The following is a 15,826-nucleotide window of genomic DNA, read 5'->3' as shown; positions in this document are numbered from 1 at the left end:
TCGCCCTTCTCACCTCCGCGGAGGCAGGCGGGATTCCTTCTCCGACTGGATCGGGGTGGAAGACTCAAGATGTGCGCTCCCTTCCTACTCCGGATCCAGGGCGGCGCCGGGACCCCCAGACCGTCCCGAACTCTACCCGCCGGCCGCCGCTCGCCGCCCGCAGAGCCAGAAATTGTAGTCACCGTCTCTCCCGCCAGTGCGGCAGGATAAGCGAAGCGAGAGCGTCACTAGCAGGACCCGGGTCCCGAGTCACGACTCAGCCCACGTAGACGTCCACGGGGAACGTAGCGTTGCAGCCCTCACTGAGGTTTGACGTCAAGAAAGGTGCGAAAACAGGGGCCCCTCTGACGCAGGAGCCTCGGGACCGCCCCCTGCCCATACTCACCTCCCACCCCCGGTAATAATAGAGTCCCCTTCCTCCCGCCCAACTGTCCCCTCCCCGATATCTTCAAAGAGAACACTTCCCCCAGGGTCAGTCCGGAGCTTGTGAAATCAAACCTGTTTCACCCATATGGCTAGGCAACAGCGCAGGATAGACATCAAGGTTTTAACATTGGAGGGTCCACGTAGAAATTGCTTGCCAATTCAAAGCCACATAGGAGCTGTAGAAAAGAAAATGGGGATGAGAGAGCTAGTGATTCGCCCTGTTTTCCTGTGTTTCCGCACCAAACAGAAGCTGCTGTTTAATGAGTCCTTACTTTGTGCTAGGCACTCTCTTTAAGGTTTGTACGTTTATTCTTGCGTTTCATATTCAGAACAACCCTTTATAGAATCTTAGGACGAATCCTATTATTATCTCCCTTTGACAAGTGAGAAAACTGAGGTTTAAAGAAGTTAGGTATTCAGAGACCTGCACTGCACATGAAAGGGTTACGAATATTAATCAGAATCCACTCGTTCCATTGTACTACGCACTACAAATACAGCGGTGTGCAAAAACAGTTTTGTGCATGAGAGATACAAACCTAAATCAGTCTCAGCACTGAATATATCATAATAATCTGTGATAAGGAAAATAATCATACCTACAGTGAAGAGGGGCTTTGGAGAGCTTATGTCTTATGTAGAAATAATCTTAGAATGAGCTACTTTGCTCTTTGGCTATTGCTATAACTATCATTACACTCTTGGTAAGCTTATGATCACCCCCGCTTTTCTTAATTGTCCCCCATTGCTATGGCATCCATAGTTTCCATTCTTTGTGTATTTCTCAGCTTTTGCCTCCCCTGATCTTCACACACACACACACCTTTTTTTTTTTTGCTTTGTCCACGGCATATGGAGTTTTCTAGACCAGGGGTCAAATCAGACCTGTAGCCACCGGCCTACACCACAGCCCACAGCAATGCCAGATCCAAGCCATGTCTGCGACCTGCACCACAGCTCATGGCAATGCGGGATCCTTAACCCACTGAGCGAGGCCAGGGATCAAACCAGCATCCTCATGGATACTAGTCAAATTCGTTTCGGCTGAGCCACAACGGGAACTCCCTCTCCCACTTTTAAACTTGAGCTGTTGCAACAGTTCATTTATAACCACCTTTAGATTTCTTATTATTTGTCTGTTTTTCAGCCGAATCCACAGCATTGGGAAGTTCCTGGGCCAGGGATCAGGCTCTTGCCATAGCAGTAACCAGGGCCACAGCAGTAACAACACTGGATCCTTAACCACCTGCGCCACCACAGAGCTCATAGATTGTTTTAACACACCAAAAAACACTGATTTATTTTAAGGCAAACCCTTTCCACATTCCAACCTTGGAACTGGTGAGAGAAAACCCATTACACATTAACCCGGCCCCCAGGACATGATGTATTTCACAGAAACACACATTTTTCACTCTTTAACATATCTGACATCGGGGTGCATTTTAAAAACTGCTCTGCTCTCTTAATATTATTGGCTAGGTGGCTGTATTAACCTAGTTGTCATTCCTTTCACATAGAGAAACTTAAAAGTAGCTGTCCAGGAGTTCCTGTTGTGGCTCAGCGGAAACAAATCTTAACTAATATCCATGAGGACACAGGTTCGATCCCTAGCCTTGTTCAGTGGGTTACCCAGAGCTGTGATGTAGGTCGCAGACGAGGCTTGGATCTGGCATTGCTGTGGCTGTGGTATAGGCTGGCAGCTATAGCTTCCATTCGACCCCTTGCCCAGGAACTTCCATATGCCACAGGTGTGGCCCTAAAAAGACAAGAAATAAAATGAAATAAAAGAGGGACGTTCCCGCCATGGCTCAGCGGAAACGAATCTGACTAGCATCTATGAGGACGCAGGTCCGATCCCTGGCTTCGCTCAGTGGGTCAAGGATCTGGTGTTACAGTGCGCAGTGGCGTAGGTAGAAGATGCGACTTGGATCCCGTGTTGCTGTGGCCATGGTGTAGGCCAGCGGCTATAGCTCCGATTGGACCCCTAGCCTGGGAACCTCTATATGTCAAGGGTGCGACATATAAAAAAAGTATTGTTATTATTATTATTGCGTGTTTATATGAAGTCATCAATATGAGAACTGTATTTTTGAGCCTTTTCCTCTATTTAAGCTCCCAGATGTTTTCACTGGTTGCCTTGCAGTAATATAGAACTATCCTGTTGGAATACAGTTGCTATCAGAAGGAATTTAGAGGCTTATGTGAATGCCATAGACCCTATTTTTTAATTCATTGGTGACATTTGAATATTATTTGGAAAGAGCGTCAGACTATATTAAGAGAGAAAAAAAAGCACACTATAATAATTTTTGCGTTATAAAGGGAGAACTAGGAATGTAGATTTATAATTGTATGTTCACAAGGAAACTCAAACGAAACTCAAGGTGAATTAAATTGGTTATGTCAGAGCTAAGATTGTGAGAAATGGGAAAGATGATGAAGAGAGTGAAGTTTTCCACTGGTGCTTATTCTGTTATGGTTTATGAGTCATTTGAATTTTTTCTATTTAAAATATTAGCTAAGGGAATTCCCGTCGTGGCTGTGCGGAAATGAATCTGACTAGGATCCATGAGGACGCGGGTTCGATCCCTGGCCTTGCTCAGTAGGTTAAGGGTCCAACATTGCTATGAGCTGTGGTGTAGGTCGCAGACATGGCTTGGATCTGGCATTGCTGTGGTGCAGGCCAGTAGCTACAGCTCTGATTCGACCCCTAGTCTAGGAGTTTCATTATGCCACAGGCATGGCCCTAAAAACACAAAATAATAATAGTAATAGTAATAATAATAAGGAGTTCCCATCGTGGCACAGCGGAAACGAATCCAACTAGGAACCATGAAATTGCGGGTTCGATCCCTGGCCTCCCTCAGTGGGTTAAGGATCTGGAGGTGCCATGAGTGAGCTGTGGTGTAGGTAGCAGACGCCACTTGGATCTGGTGTTGCTGTGGCTCTGGCATAGGCCAGCGACAACAGCTCCAATTAGACCCCTAGCTTGGGAATCTCCATATGCCACTGGTAAAAAAAAAAAAAAAAAAAAAAAAGACAAATAATAATAGGTAAATTAAAATTTAAACAAAAAAATTAGACTGGGGAAATAGAGTTTTGATAATAACTCAAGCAGGACTCTGGACTTTTGGAGACGACGGTACAGAAATGAAAACTTTGGCCTCCTTGGGAACCCCATCCATCCGTGGGTATTTACTGCATTGTCATTATGGTTGTGGTGGGTTTTATTTTCAGAAACTGAGAGGCCGCTTCCCCAGCTGACCCTAAGCCAGCCTGAGCAATTTGTCTGGACCACCACAAGCCTGAGAATAGACAGAACATCAGCTCCCTGCCAGCACAGCGCAGCATGGGGCTTCCCTGCATCGGAATAGATGAGCCAGGGTCCAGAGGACTTACTAACTTTCAAAAAGGATTTTGGCCTTCTGTTGGAGAGGACCTTGCTGCAGGCACATCCCAGGGTAGATTTTAGCATCCTACTCAAGTTCTTATTCAGAATTACCCCTTGGACTCGACCCAGCTGTGTCTGCATTTACAGAGCCTCCCCTGCTCCTAGCCCAGACCTCGCCGGGATTGAGGACGACAATGTCATCACCAGTTGTCTGCTTTCCGGAGCCAGCAGCTTGCTCCACCGGGATCCTGCTATATTCAACCCTGCCTGGTAAAGTGTAAGTAACAAACCTTTCAGACTTTTGCTGATTTTACTGATAGGTAGGTGTCTTAGTGATCAATTTCCTGCTTGTTTGCCTCTTGAACTATTGTAGTAATGTAGTTTCCTATTGTTATATTTATTTTACTATATTGCATTTTATCGCAGGAAGAGCATTTGATATTTATTTATTTATTTATTTTGCTTTTTAGGGCCACGCCGCTGCACATGGAGGTTCCCAGGCTAGGGGTCGAATCGAACCACAGCCACCGCAATGGGGATCCGAGCCTCAACGGCGACCTATACCACAGCTCACAGCAACCCCGGATCCTCAACCCACTGGGCAAGGCCTGGGATCGAACCCGAATCCTCAAGGATAGTAGTCGAATTCGTTTCTGCGGCGCCACAAGGGGAACTCCCCTATATTATCTTTTTTTTATGTACTCCTGAGGTTCTTACGTTAGGAGCCTGTGGACACTGGGAACCCACCCTCCAGGATTTACTAAATCCCAGAGATAACAGCTTGCCTGCCAGCAAAACTTTGATATGCAACCAAGCCAATCCAGAGGCCAAACCCCCTGCCTAGGCAGACCCTTTTATAAGATCTCTATAGTCTAGGACTCTATTCCCCTGCCCTAATCGCCACAGGCCCAAGCACGAGAGACTACTGGAGATCAACCCTAGGGTTCAGAAACTTTTCAAACTCTCCAATCAAATCATAGTTCCCACCCTTACTAAACTTGGCATACCCTTTCTTCCAGAAAGGACCCTGCCTCCAGTCAACCCTAGGGTTCAGAAACTTTTCAAACTCTCCAATCAAATCATAGTTCCCACCCTTACTAAACTTGGCATACCCTTTCTTCCAGAAAGGACCCTGCCTCCAGTTTACCTGTCTCTCTGTCTCTGCCTGACCTCTCTCTGGTGGCCCTCCTGTTTCTAAGGAACGATGAAATTAATACAAAATTCCCTCATTCCATTTTTTTTTCTTTTTTGGCTGCCCCACGGCATATGGAGTTCCCAGGCCAAGGATCAATCCCAGCCGCAGTGCTGTATAATGTAGATGAGGCTGCATCTTCATCATCAGGGCTTTGGTAAAGCTCCAGGTTCTGAGATAAGGTTCTGCTGAGGTTTGTACCAAAGTAGGTATGCTTTTAGCATCACGTAGTTCTGGTAGTTCACATAGTTCTGAAGTTCTGGTAGGAAGCTTCTTACAGAGAAGCCCTCAACCCTTATGTCAGTGTACAGAATGGTCCAGCCGCTCCAAGTTATGAATGGTGCCTCTGTAAAGAATAAAAATGTTCCGGAATTCCCATCGTGGCGCAGTGGTTAACAAATCCAACTAGCCTGGCCTTGCTCAGTGGGTTAAGGATCCGGCATTGCCGTGAGGTGTGGTGTAGATTGCAGACATGGCTGGGATCCCAAGTTGCTGTGGCTCTGACGTAGGCCGGTGGCTACAGCTCCGATTGGACCCCTAGCCTGGGAACCTCCATATCCTTCGGGAGCGGCCCCAGAAAAGGCAAAAAGACAAAAAAAAAAAAAAAAAAAAAGAATGAAAATATTCCATGACCAAAAAAGAAAAGAAAAGGAGTTCCTATCGCGGCTCAGTAGAAACGAATCTGACTAGCACCCATGAGGACACAGGTTCGATCTCTAGCCTTACTCAGTAGGTCAGGGGATCCAGCATTCCGTGTAGGTCGTAGATGCGGCTCAGATCTGGTGTTGCTGTGGATGTGGTGTAAGCTGGCGTCTGTAGCTCCGATTCGACTCCTAGCCTGGGAACTTCCATATACCGTGGGTACGGCCCTAAGAAGCAATAAAATAAAATAAGCCAGACACAATAAGACAAATACTGTGTAATCTTACTTTTTAATTTTTTTTGTCTTTTTTTTTTCTTTTAGAGCTGCAGTTATGGCATATGGAGGGAGGCTCCCAGGCCAGGGGTCTAATGGGAGCCATAGCCACTGGCTTATGCCACAGCCACAGCAACCCTGGATCCGAGCCGCATTTGTGACCTACACCACAGCAGAGTGTGTAGGTACACCTCAGCTCAGTGCAGCCCACTGAGCAAGGCCAGGGATTGAACCCGCGTCCTCATGGATGCTAGTCGGGTTCGTTAACTGTTGAGCCACGACTCTGTGATCTTACCTTTATGTAGAATCTGAAAAAGTAGCCGGATCTAATATACGGCACAAATGAACCTTTCCACAGAAAAGAGACTCATGGACTTGGAGAATAGACTCGTGGTTGCCAAAGGGGAGGGGGAGGGAGTGGGGTGGATGGGAACCTTGGGGTTAATAGAAGCAAACTATTGCTTTTGGAATGGAGAAGCAATGGGATCCTGCTGTGTAGCCCTGAGAACTATGTCTAGTCACTTATGATGGAGCATGATAATGTGCAAAAATAGAATATGTCCATGTATGTGTACCTGGGTCATCATGCTGTACAGTAGAAAAAAATTGTATTGGGGAAATAACAATTAAACAAAAAAAGTCTAGCTGGTAGGAGCAAAGAGTACAATAGTGGTTTCCAGAGGCTGAGGGTGGGAGAAATGGGGAGATGTGGGTCAAAGGGAGCAAAATTTCAGTTATAAGGTATTACATTGTAGAGGTCCTTGCTGGCACAGGAGGTTAAGGATCCTGTTGTCACTGCAGTGGCTTAGGCACAGGTTCAGTCCCTGGCCTGGGAACTTCTACATGCCATGGGCACAGCCAGAAAAAAAAGATCGTATGTTCTGAGGATCTAAAGTGCGACATGATGACTATATTTAATACTGTGTTTTATTCTTGAAATATATTAAAAGAATAGATCTTCAGTGTTCTCACCACACACACTCAGAGAACTATGTGAGGGGGTGATTGTGTTAATAAGCTTGGTTGTAATCATTTCACAAGGTATGTGTATATCAAGGTATATAGAGTTGTGCACATTATGTTCAACTTTTTTTTTTTTTTGGCTTTTTTTGGCTTTCAGAGCTTATTCAGAGCCGCACCCATGGAATATGGAGGTTCCCAGGCTAGGGATCCAATTGGAGCTGTAGCTGCTGGCCTATACCACATCCACAGCAACACTGGATCCTTCAGCCACTGAGCAAGGCCAGGGATCGAACCTCATGGTTCCTAGTCTGATTTGCTTCCGCTGCGCCACGACGGGAACGCCAATGTTCAACTTTTAATTGTCAGTGATACTTCTGTAAAGCCTAGGAGTGGTAAGTATAAGTGTATGGGACTCGTTGCCCAGGGGAACTCTACATTCGTGTCCTGGTTGGTGAGCACCCAGGGTCCAGGATGGAGCATCCTGGGGGATGGAGCATCTTGGGGGATGGAGCATCTTGGGAGTATAGGGCATCCTGGGGGATGGAGCATCTTGGGGGTAGAGAGGGAATTGGGCACAACTGTTTCTGGAGAAGCTCCCTCTGAGGAGATAAAGGGTAACTGCTCTCCAAGAGTCTGATAAGCAACAGGTCGATCTGAATCATTTAGAAGAAAGTGCCTGCGTGCCTCCGGGGTACCCAGTAAACCATGTCCCATTTTCTCTCTGGGCTTTACTGAGTCCACATCCAGCCTGTTCCGCGGAGCGCTGGAAGAGTGCTTTCTGGCGCCGTTGCAGGGGTCTTAGATCATTTCTGGGGTTCAGGTGTGGCTCTCCTTCTCAGGAAATCATGGCCCATTGAACGTTGCTGTTCAGGTCTGAAATATGTACACTGTGGTCTGCCTTGTCTCCCAACCCACTGGGATTTATGGGTTCGCATCAGAAAATGAGCAAAAGATCTGAATAGACATTTCTCCAAAGAAGATATACAGATGGCCAACAAGCACATGAAAAAATGCTCAACATCACTGATTATTAGAGAAATGCAAAGCAAAAGGACTATGACATACCACCTCACACCAGTCAGAATGGCTATCATTCCACAAATAAATGTCCACAAATAGCAAATGCTGGAGAGGGTGTGAAGAAAAGGGAACCCTCCTGCACTCTTGGTGGGAACGTAAATTAGTACAACCGCTATGGAAAACAGTATGGAGGTACCTTAGAAAACTAAATATAGAACTACCATATGACCCAGCAATCCCACTCTTGGGGATATATCCATACAAAACTTTCCTTGAAAAAGACACATGCACCTGTATGTCCATTGCAGTACTATTCACAATAGCCAAGGCATGGAAACAACCTAAATGTCCATCCGCAGATGAATGGATTAAGAAGATGTGGATATATATACAATAGCATACTAATCAGCCATAAAAAGAAGAAAATAATGCCGTTTGCAGCAACATGGATGAAACTAGAGACTCTCATACTAAGTAAAGTAAGTCAGAAAGAGAAAGACAGATACCATATGAAATCACTTATATCTGCAATCTAATAGAAGGCACAAATGAAGCTTTCCACAGAAGAGAAAATCGTGGGCATGGAGAAGAGACTTGTGGTTGCCGAGGGGGAGGGGGAGGGAGTGGGATGGATTGGGAACTTGGGGTTAATAGATGCAAACTATTGCCTTTGGAATGCATAAGCAACCAGATCTTGCCATATAGCACTGGGAACTATATCTAGTCACTTATGATGGAGCATGAAAATGTGAGAAAAAGAATATATTAATGTATGTGTGACTGGGTCACCTTGCTGTACAGTAAAAAATCGACAGAGCACTCTAAACCAGCCATAAAGGAAAAAAAAATTAAAATCATTAAAAAATTATTAGTCCCTGTCCTAAGTTGAAAGGGTTTTTTCCAATTATAAAGTGATTTTTTCCGGGTTGGTTTTTTTGTTTTCGCTGTACCTTGGCATGTAGTCCAGGGATCTATCCAGGCTGCCACAGTGACACAAGAGAAGTCCTGGAACTTTTAGATCCTGAGCTGCCAACATTCTAAGGGGCTTCCAGGGTGCAAATCCTTGCATGTTTAAGCCCATGGAATCTTCCTCTTACAGAGTAAACTTCTCACGCCTGGTGTCCGCTATAGCAGAGAGTGAGGTACCTTAGCACGGGTATCTTACACGGGCCTCCTCCAGGCAGTGAACTATGGCTCGGAGCCCTTGTTAGAGACCCTTTGACGTAAGTGGTCTACTTATTTTCTGTCTTTGATATAAAACCCTTACGGGCCGTTTGAGTTCTCTGTAATCTAATAAAGTTTCTCCGTTTCCATCTCCTCTTTTCCAGAATTATCATCCATGAGGTGTTCACCAGATACCCAGCCAGTGAGTCCCTTTGCGCCTGCTCTGAGCAGCAGACCTAGTGTTGAGGTGTCCTCATCAACCCCGGAGGGACTGGGTCTACTACATCCAGGAAAGCTAAGTGGCCCCGGTTTTATCTTTCCAATTCTTTTGAGTAGGAGACATTTGCATTCTTTTTTTTTTTTTTTTTTTTCCTTTTCTAGGGCCGCTTCCCTCGGCACATGGAGGTTCCCAGGCCAGGCTAGGGGTCTAATCGGAGCTGTAGCCACCGGCCCACACCAGAGCCACAGCAACGTGGGATCCGAGATGCATCTGTGACCTACATCACAGCCCACAAGAACGACCCTCAACCCACTGAGCAAGGCCAGGGATCGAAACCACAACCTCATGGTTCCTAGTCGGATTCCTTAACCACTGCGCCATGACGGGAACTCCCTGCATTGTAATCAAACAAACAAACAAAAAATAAACCCAGCCCTCCTACATTGATTAGGTGTCTCCAAATGAGGACACGCAAAAGGCTGTAGACACGCAAAATCCACACTCCCTTTCCTCAAGGGCCACCTCGTGCAGGTGCGCCTCCCAACTGCCCGTCTTCCAGCTGCATAACCAGGCACCGAAGTTGAAAAGGTCTTACCTTCTTCTCTTTCTTTCTTTTTCATTTCCTTTTTTTTTTTCCAACTTAACAGAACTTTATCCCTCACAGTTCTGAAAGTTTTTTGGTCTTTTTGTCATTCTTGGGCTGCTCCCGTGGCATATGCTCGTTCCCAGGCGAAGGGTTGAATCAGAGCTGTAGCCGCCGGCCTACGCCAGAGCCACAGCAACAGGGGATCCAAGCCACGTCTGCAACCTACACCACAGCTCACGGCAACGCCGGATCCTTAACCCACTGAGCAAGGCCAGGGATCATACCCGCAACCTCATGGTTCCTAGTTGGATTTGTTAACCACTGCGCCATGACAGGAACTCCAAGTCTCCTTCTTTGGTTCGCAGACGGAAACCTTCCCGCTGTGTCCTCACGTGGTCTTCCCTAAATACTTGTCTATTCCCCTGTCTCTTTTTATAAGGACACCAGTCATTTGGGTTAGAGCCCCCCCAAATGCCTTCGTTTTCACCTGATTATCTCATTAAAGGCCCTGTCTCCAGATGCAATCATATTTTGATGTATCAGGGGTGAGGACTTCAACATTTGAATTTGGAGGGATACAATTAAGTCCATAACAAGGACCAAATGAATTTGTTCCTTTACATAATCTTGGGGGGTTCTTTTGTTTGTTTTACTGGTGTTACCTTATTTAAAAAAAATTAATTGGGGAGTTCCCGTCGTGGCGCGTGGTTAACGAATCCGACTAGGAACCATGAGGTTGCAGGTTCGGTCCCTGCCCTTGCTCAGTGGGTTCACGATCCGGCGTTGCCATGCGCTGTGGTGTGGGTCGTAGACGCAGTGTTGCTCTAAAACAAAATTTTCAGTTCTGGTAGTGCGCAGCAGACACCCTCTGGGGGATGGAAAGGAATTACAAATTTAATCAGATATCTAAGGGAGTCATTTATGGAGGGTGGAAAGTTCTAGTGAAACCGACTCAGCAGGGTTCTTGCCAGAACAGGAATTTATAGGAATTGCACAGATGAGCCAAGGAGGAGAAATTTCAGGGACCTAACGAAAGTATGACGAAACGAAGACTCACCGAAAAACCTTGGGAAGGCCCCATATACCGAGCAAGTACTGGGCACAAGTAGGGAGGGAGAAGAGAGAGTATCACTTAGGGAGCCAAAGTTCCTTGTTCCGAAAATCCACATAGCTACGTTAAGAATCTGAGGTCCAAACTTCCTGTTGTGCCTCAGCGGTAACAAACCCAACTGGCATGCATAAAGACAAGGCTTCCAACCCGGGCCTCTCCCAGTGGGTTATAGGATCCGGCGTTGCGCAGCTCTGCTCCTGATTTGCTGTGGCTGTGTCTCTGGTTTGAAAGACAGCTATGCCTAAAAAGAACTTCCACATGCCGCTAGTATGGCTCTAAAAAGACAAATAAGAATTTGAGGTCTGGCGCTTCCACTCCCGTCGTGGCATCTTGGGAGCACAGAGTCACAGGTTCAATCCCTGGCCCCGCACAGTGGGTAAAGGATCCCGCCTTACCGCAGCTACTGCTCAGGTTCCATTTTGAGAATTGGCTACGATCCCAGCTCTGTAGCCCAAAAGAATCTGAGGTCCATGCGGCACGCGGCCGCAAGATGTCGCAGTGTCCCTTTAGGGTGCTGCCTTAAAGAAGAGTATTCAATGATGCTTTATGAAATAAAATTCATATTTTATGGCCAGACAAGAAAAATTTAAACAAAGGAATTCTTCTTTGTCCTTTGGCCTCCTCCCTCTGGACTGTACATTGTACAAACCACACATTGACCAAACCTGCTCAATCAAAAAGAACATTGTCTTATCATCAAGACACCTTTCATATTTTGCTTTTTTTTTCCAACCATGAATAGCATTTTATTTTGGAAGTTTCTATGTATTACATAGATATTAACTTCCTTTCTCTAAAATCTTAGATTAAAAAAACTCAAGTGGTGCTTCTCCTTTATGAGAATACTACTTTTTAAGGAGAATTCATATTCTTCCCTTATGCTGCCTATAGGTTTCTGCTTCTTCCTGGGGGGAAAAATGGTCAATGCTTCTGCTTCTTTTTAAAAGATCCATTTCTCGGGAGTTCCCGTCGTGGCGCAGTGGTTAACGAATCCGACTAGGAACCATGAGGTTGCGGGTTCAGTCCCTACCCTTGCTCAGTGGGTTAACGGTCCGGCGTTGCCGTGAGCTGTGGTGTAGGTTGCAGACTTGGCTCGGATCCCGCGTTGCTGTGGCTCTGGTGTAGGCCGGTGGCTACAGCTCTGATTCGACCCCTAGCCTGGGAACCTCCATATGCTGCGGGAGCGGCCCAAGAAATAGCAAAAAGACAAATAATAATAATAATAAAAGATCCATTTCTCGATTATTACACATTATCATTCCCCACTTGACACCTTCTTAGAAACATGATTGTTGGATGCATTTTCCACTTGGCAAAAATTCATTGTGGCTTTGCGTGGGACATCTGAGTGTCAGAAACAGCAGTGTTGATGCTCTGGTTTTGAGAGGGAAACAGAGACAAAGATGCGCACAACCCCTGAAAGAACGAGTTCAAGAGTCTGAAATGGGCACACATAGTTAAGAAGGCCGATAATGCAGACACTACTTGGTTTTGAATTCTATGGCTGACTGTCAGCCACCAAAGACCTTGGCGTAGGCCAGAATATAAATTTCTGCAAGGAAAGGCTGGTTAGGCACTGCAAAATGAGGCTGGCTGCCCTTTGTTCCCAGGATACCAAGCAGATGCACACAGGAAGGGGCAGCATGGGCCATTTGCAGGGAGCAGTAACCTGTGAACAGTCAGGTATGGACATCTCAGCAAATGTTTTGTCCACGGAGGCACAAGGGAAGAGAAACGAAGCATCCTATTAAAATACACTTCCATCTCTCACCCAGGACCCCAGCCTCTTCAGCGCCTCAGATTTGCAAGACCAAAAAAAAGTTTAGAGTTACACGTCGTTCTAGGTCATCTGGAAACTGGTTTGCAGGGCTGTCTCAGAAGACCTGGGTGTGCCCCAGGGACACAGGTCTACCCAGAAGGGTACGCCTTAATGATCTTCACATCGTCCTTGGGGCGGTCCTGGGAGTTTGTTTCCACCATTCCTACTCGATTCACCATCCCTATACCCTGGCACACACAGCCAAAAATGGTGTGTTTGCCATCAAGCCACTGCGTGGGAGCCAGGGTCACAAAGTACTGGCTGCCGTTTGGTGTCTGGCTCTGCAATGGCCATTGCAAGAATTCCAGACCCTGTGAATTTCAAGTTGGGATGAAGTTCATCTTCAAACTGCTTGCCATAGATAGATGCTCCGCCTCAACCTGTTCCTGTTGGGTCACCTCCCTAGACCGTAAAGATTTTGGTGATTCTGTGGAATTTGATACCATTGTAGTAACCTCAGTGAGCCAATTCAGCCAAGTTCTTACAGGTCTTTGGAGCATGCTTCCAATACAGCTCTGGCACAATAATCCCCATGCTGATCTTCAAGTATACGTTGGGCAGCTGCCAGGAGTCTGGAGGGATAGCCACCATAGTGAAGCTAGCAGAGTCCTGCCGTTGCAATTCAAGACAGCTCTTTCAAAAATGACATTTCTCCTTGAGCTTTTAAGATGCCACATGACACACCAACGACGATGCTTAGATCTAGATCATTTAGACCGTCAATAATATATCATTTGGGAATTCCCGTCGTGGTGCAGCAGAAACAAATCTGGCTAGGAACCATGAGGTTGCAGATTTGATCCCTGGCCTCGCTCAGTGGGTGAAGGATCCAATGTTGCCATTAGCTGTGGTGTAGGTCTCATACGTGGCTAGGATCCCACGTTGCTGTGGCGGTGGCATAAGCTGGCAGATTCGACCCCTAGCCCGAACCTCCATATGCCACAGGTGCAGCCCTCAAAAGACAAAAGACAATAATAATAATAATATATTATTTGATGTTATATCAGAAAACTGATATAACTGTTGCTTGGCTTCTAATGGACAAAACAGTTCTCAGAGCTTTCTGAGATGCTTTCTCTAGCTTATAATCCCTGATTTGGCTTGAATAAAATTTTCCATTTCTTTCTTAGATTGCTTGATTAATTTCTGATGAAATTCCTTAGCAGGATTTTTGCTAAAACTGGACTTTACAAGGAAGTGCGCAGATGAGCCTGGGAGAAAGCCTTGCAGCCTAATGAAAATTGTCAGGATCCTCTAATGAAAGTCAGTACCAGGGCCCACTAATGAGGGTCGGTACTAGGAGTGTCTCTGAGAATGACTAATCCTTTCACTTCCTTTCTCTCCCACCAGTGAGAGGTCTCTCCAACCCAGGACCTCCCAATGAGGGTCCAAGTTAGGAAAATAAAACAGAATTTAGATTCATGTGCCGAGATACACACCCCCCCAAGATAAAAGCCAAACCAACTCCAGAAGGCTCACTTTAGTATAATAACATAAAAAACCTATACATAAGAAATTTCATCCCACCTTTGCAAAATACATGCTAGGGGACTACAAGATGGAAAATGACAACTGTTTGCGTTATGGCTTATATGACTAGAGACAGAAACAGACTCACAGAACTGTATCCAGGCTTTTGTGCATGGCAGATTCCCTAGCACGAGAATGGGAATTTCCCTACCTGCCATTTCAGACATAAGTGCAAAGAAACCTTGATCTAACAAGGAGTTTCCCAATTATCACTTAAGTGGTGCTAAATGGCCAAGAGACTCCTCCACCCAGAAGGAAAAATCCAATTAAAGCAGCACTCGCTCAAAATCAGATAACCAAGTCCTTTCTTCCCACCATCACCCAAAACAGCTTGGTGTCATCCCACATGAGATTTTACAACTTACCAGAAATGTCTTACCAGCCAGCACCTTTTGTTTCCTCATCATGGGTTCAAAAGCACCATGGATCTGTGACCCTTGGTCTGCGGCAAGCACTCAGGACTTTGTTTCTCTGCGGCAAAGTTGCTCAGATGGTGGGCTGAATAGAATCTAACTGCCATCACTGGCCAGGAGCCTATGAGCCAAGGGAAGCCACTAAGGATGGCTGTCCCTTAGTAATCACCAACATTTTTATGGAAGTGAACTTGGGTCCTCTCACTTGCCGCGCAGCAAAGCCAACAGACTGACACCAGACAATGGTAAAGGAAAAAAAACACCGCTTACTGCAAGGCCAAGCAAGGAGAACAGGTAGAATGAGGCCTCTTCCTCAAAAGGCCCAAAATGCGGGACAGCATTTGGGGGGAGAGTTGCAGCTCAGGGACTTTCCTCTGATTGGTTGGTGGTGAAGTAACAGTAAAAGCTTCCAGTGGTAACATTAATCTTCAAGTTCCAGCTCCAACCCCTGTGAGAACTACCATCCCCCACCTAGGTGGGTGGTGGGTGTTTGTTCCTGCAGAAAAGCTCAAAGATATGCATCTGATTGTTATGTATTCCCTTGAAGAGGAACTAGAACTGTGTTTTTTCACTGAACTATTGAAGGCTTTTATTATTCCTCTGTTTCTTCACTCCCCCATTTCCCTCATTAATAACTGCTTGAGTCTGGTTTTGGAACTGGGGAAAGGCCTAGGAGACTAAGCCTTTTTCCTACCAACAGGAAATGGAAGAGATGGAAGGGCTTTTGTACCCATGTCCCCCAAACCCATGTGCTTCTGCTTGGTTTCAATCACCTCTCCGCTTTGATTCTTCTCCATTCTGAAGGGAACATGGATTGGGACAAGAAAGAAAATCAAGTTCTAGGTAGAGAGATTAATCAAATCCTCAGCAAAGCGAGTCAGTCCCACCGTCACAATAGCTGCCTAAGGCCGCCTTGCTGAAATATACCTCTGTATCACCAATTGCACAAGCTCTCAGGACAAGAGCCTGCAGTGAGCCACAAAACAGAAAGAGCTGGTTTTCTAGCCACTAGAAAATGTTTCTAAGACAAAGCCTGGTCTGCTGAAGCATTAGCTGGATTTTATGCCCTGGG

At 46.0% G+C, this 15,826-nt stretch overlaps 1 protein-coding gene, 1 long non-coding RNA gene and 1 pseudogene across 3 annotated transcripts in view; 1 reads left to right on the top strand and 2 right to left on the bottom strand.

Annotated features, from left to right (window-relative positions):
- Positions 1-262, bottom strand: part of ZDBF2 (zinc finger DBF-type containing 2) — a 30,414-nt gene extending 30,152 nt beyond the window's left edge. Inside the window, exon 1 of one of the 2 annotated variants that reach the window (XM_005672121.3) lies at positions 14-262. The gene's annotated coding sequence lies outside the window, so the exon portion shown is untranslated. The remainder of the gene's footprint in view (positions 1-13) is intronic. The other variant, XM_013984418.2, reaches the window with a different exon arrangement.
- On the top strand, positions 237-9,446 carry LOC106506334. The gene is made up of 3 exons (XR_001301573.2): positions 237-324; positions 3,667-4,097; positions 9,240-9,446. It is a non-coding gene; the product is annotated as an uncharacterized LOC106506334 (long non-coding RNA).
- Positions 12,163-13,612, bottom strand: LOC106506335 (annotated as a pseudogene).

This window comes from Sus scrofa, chromosome 15 (genome assembly GCF_000003025.6).
Source record: "Sus scrofa isolate TJ Tabasco breed Duroc chromosome 15, Sscrofa11.1, whole genome shotgun sequence".
In the NCBI taxonomy this organism is placed as follows: Eukaryota; Metazoa; Chordata; class Mammalia; order Artiodactyla; family Suidae; genus Sus; species Sus scrofa.
The sequence above is the reverse complement of the archived record's forward strand: the minus strand, read 5'-3'. Positions and strand labels throughout refer to the sequence as shown.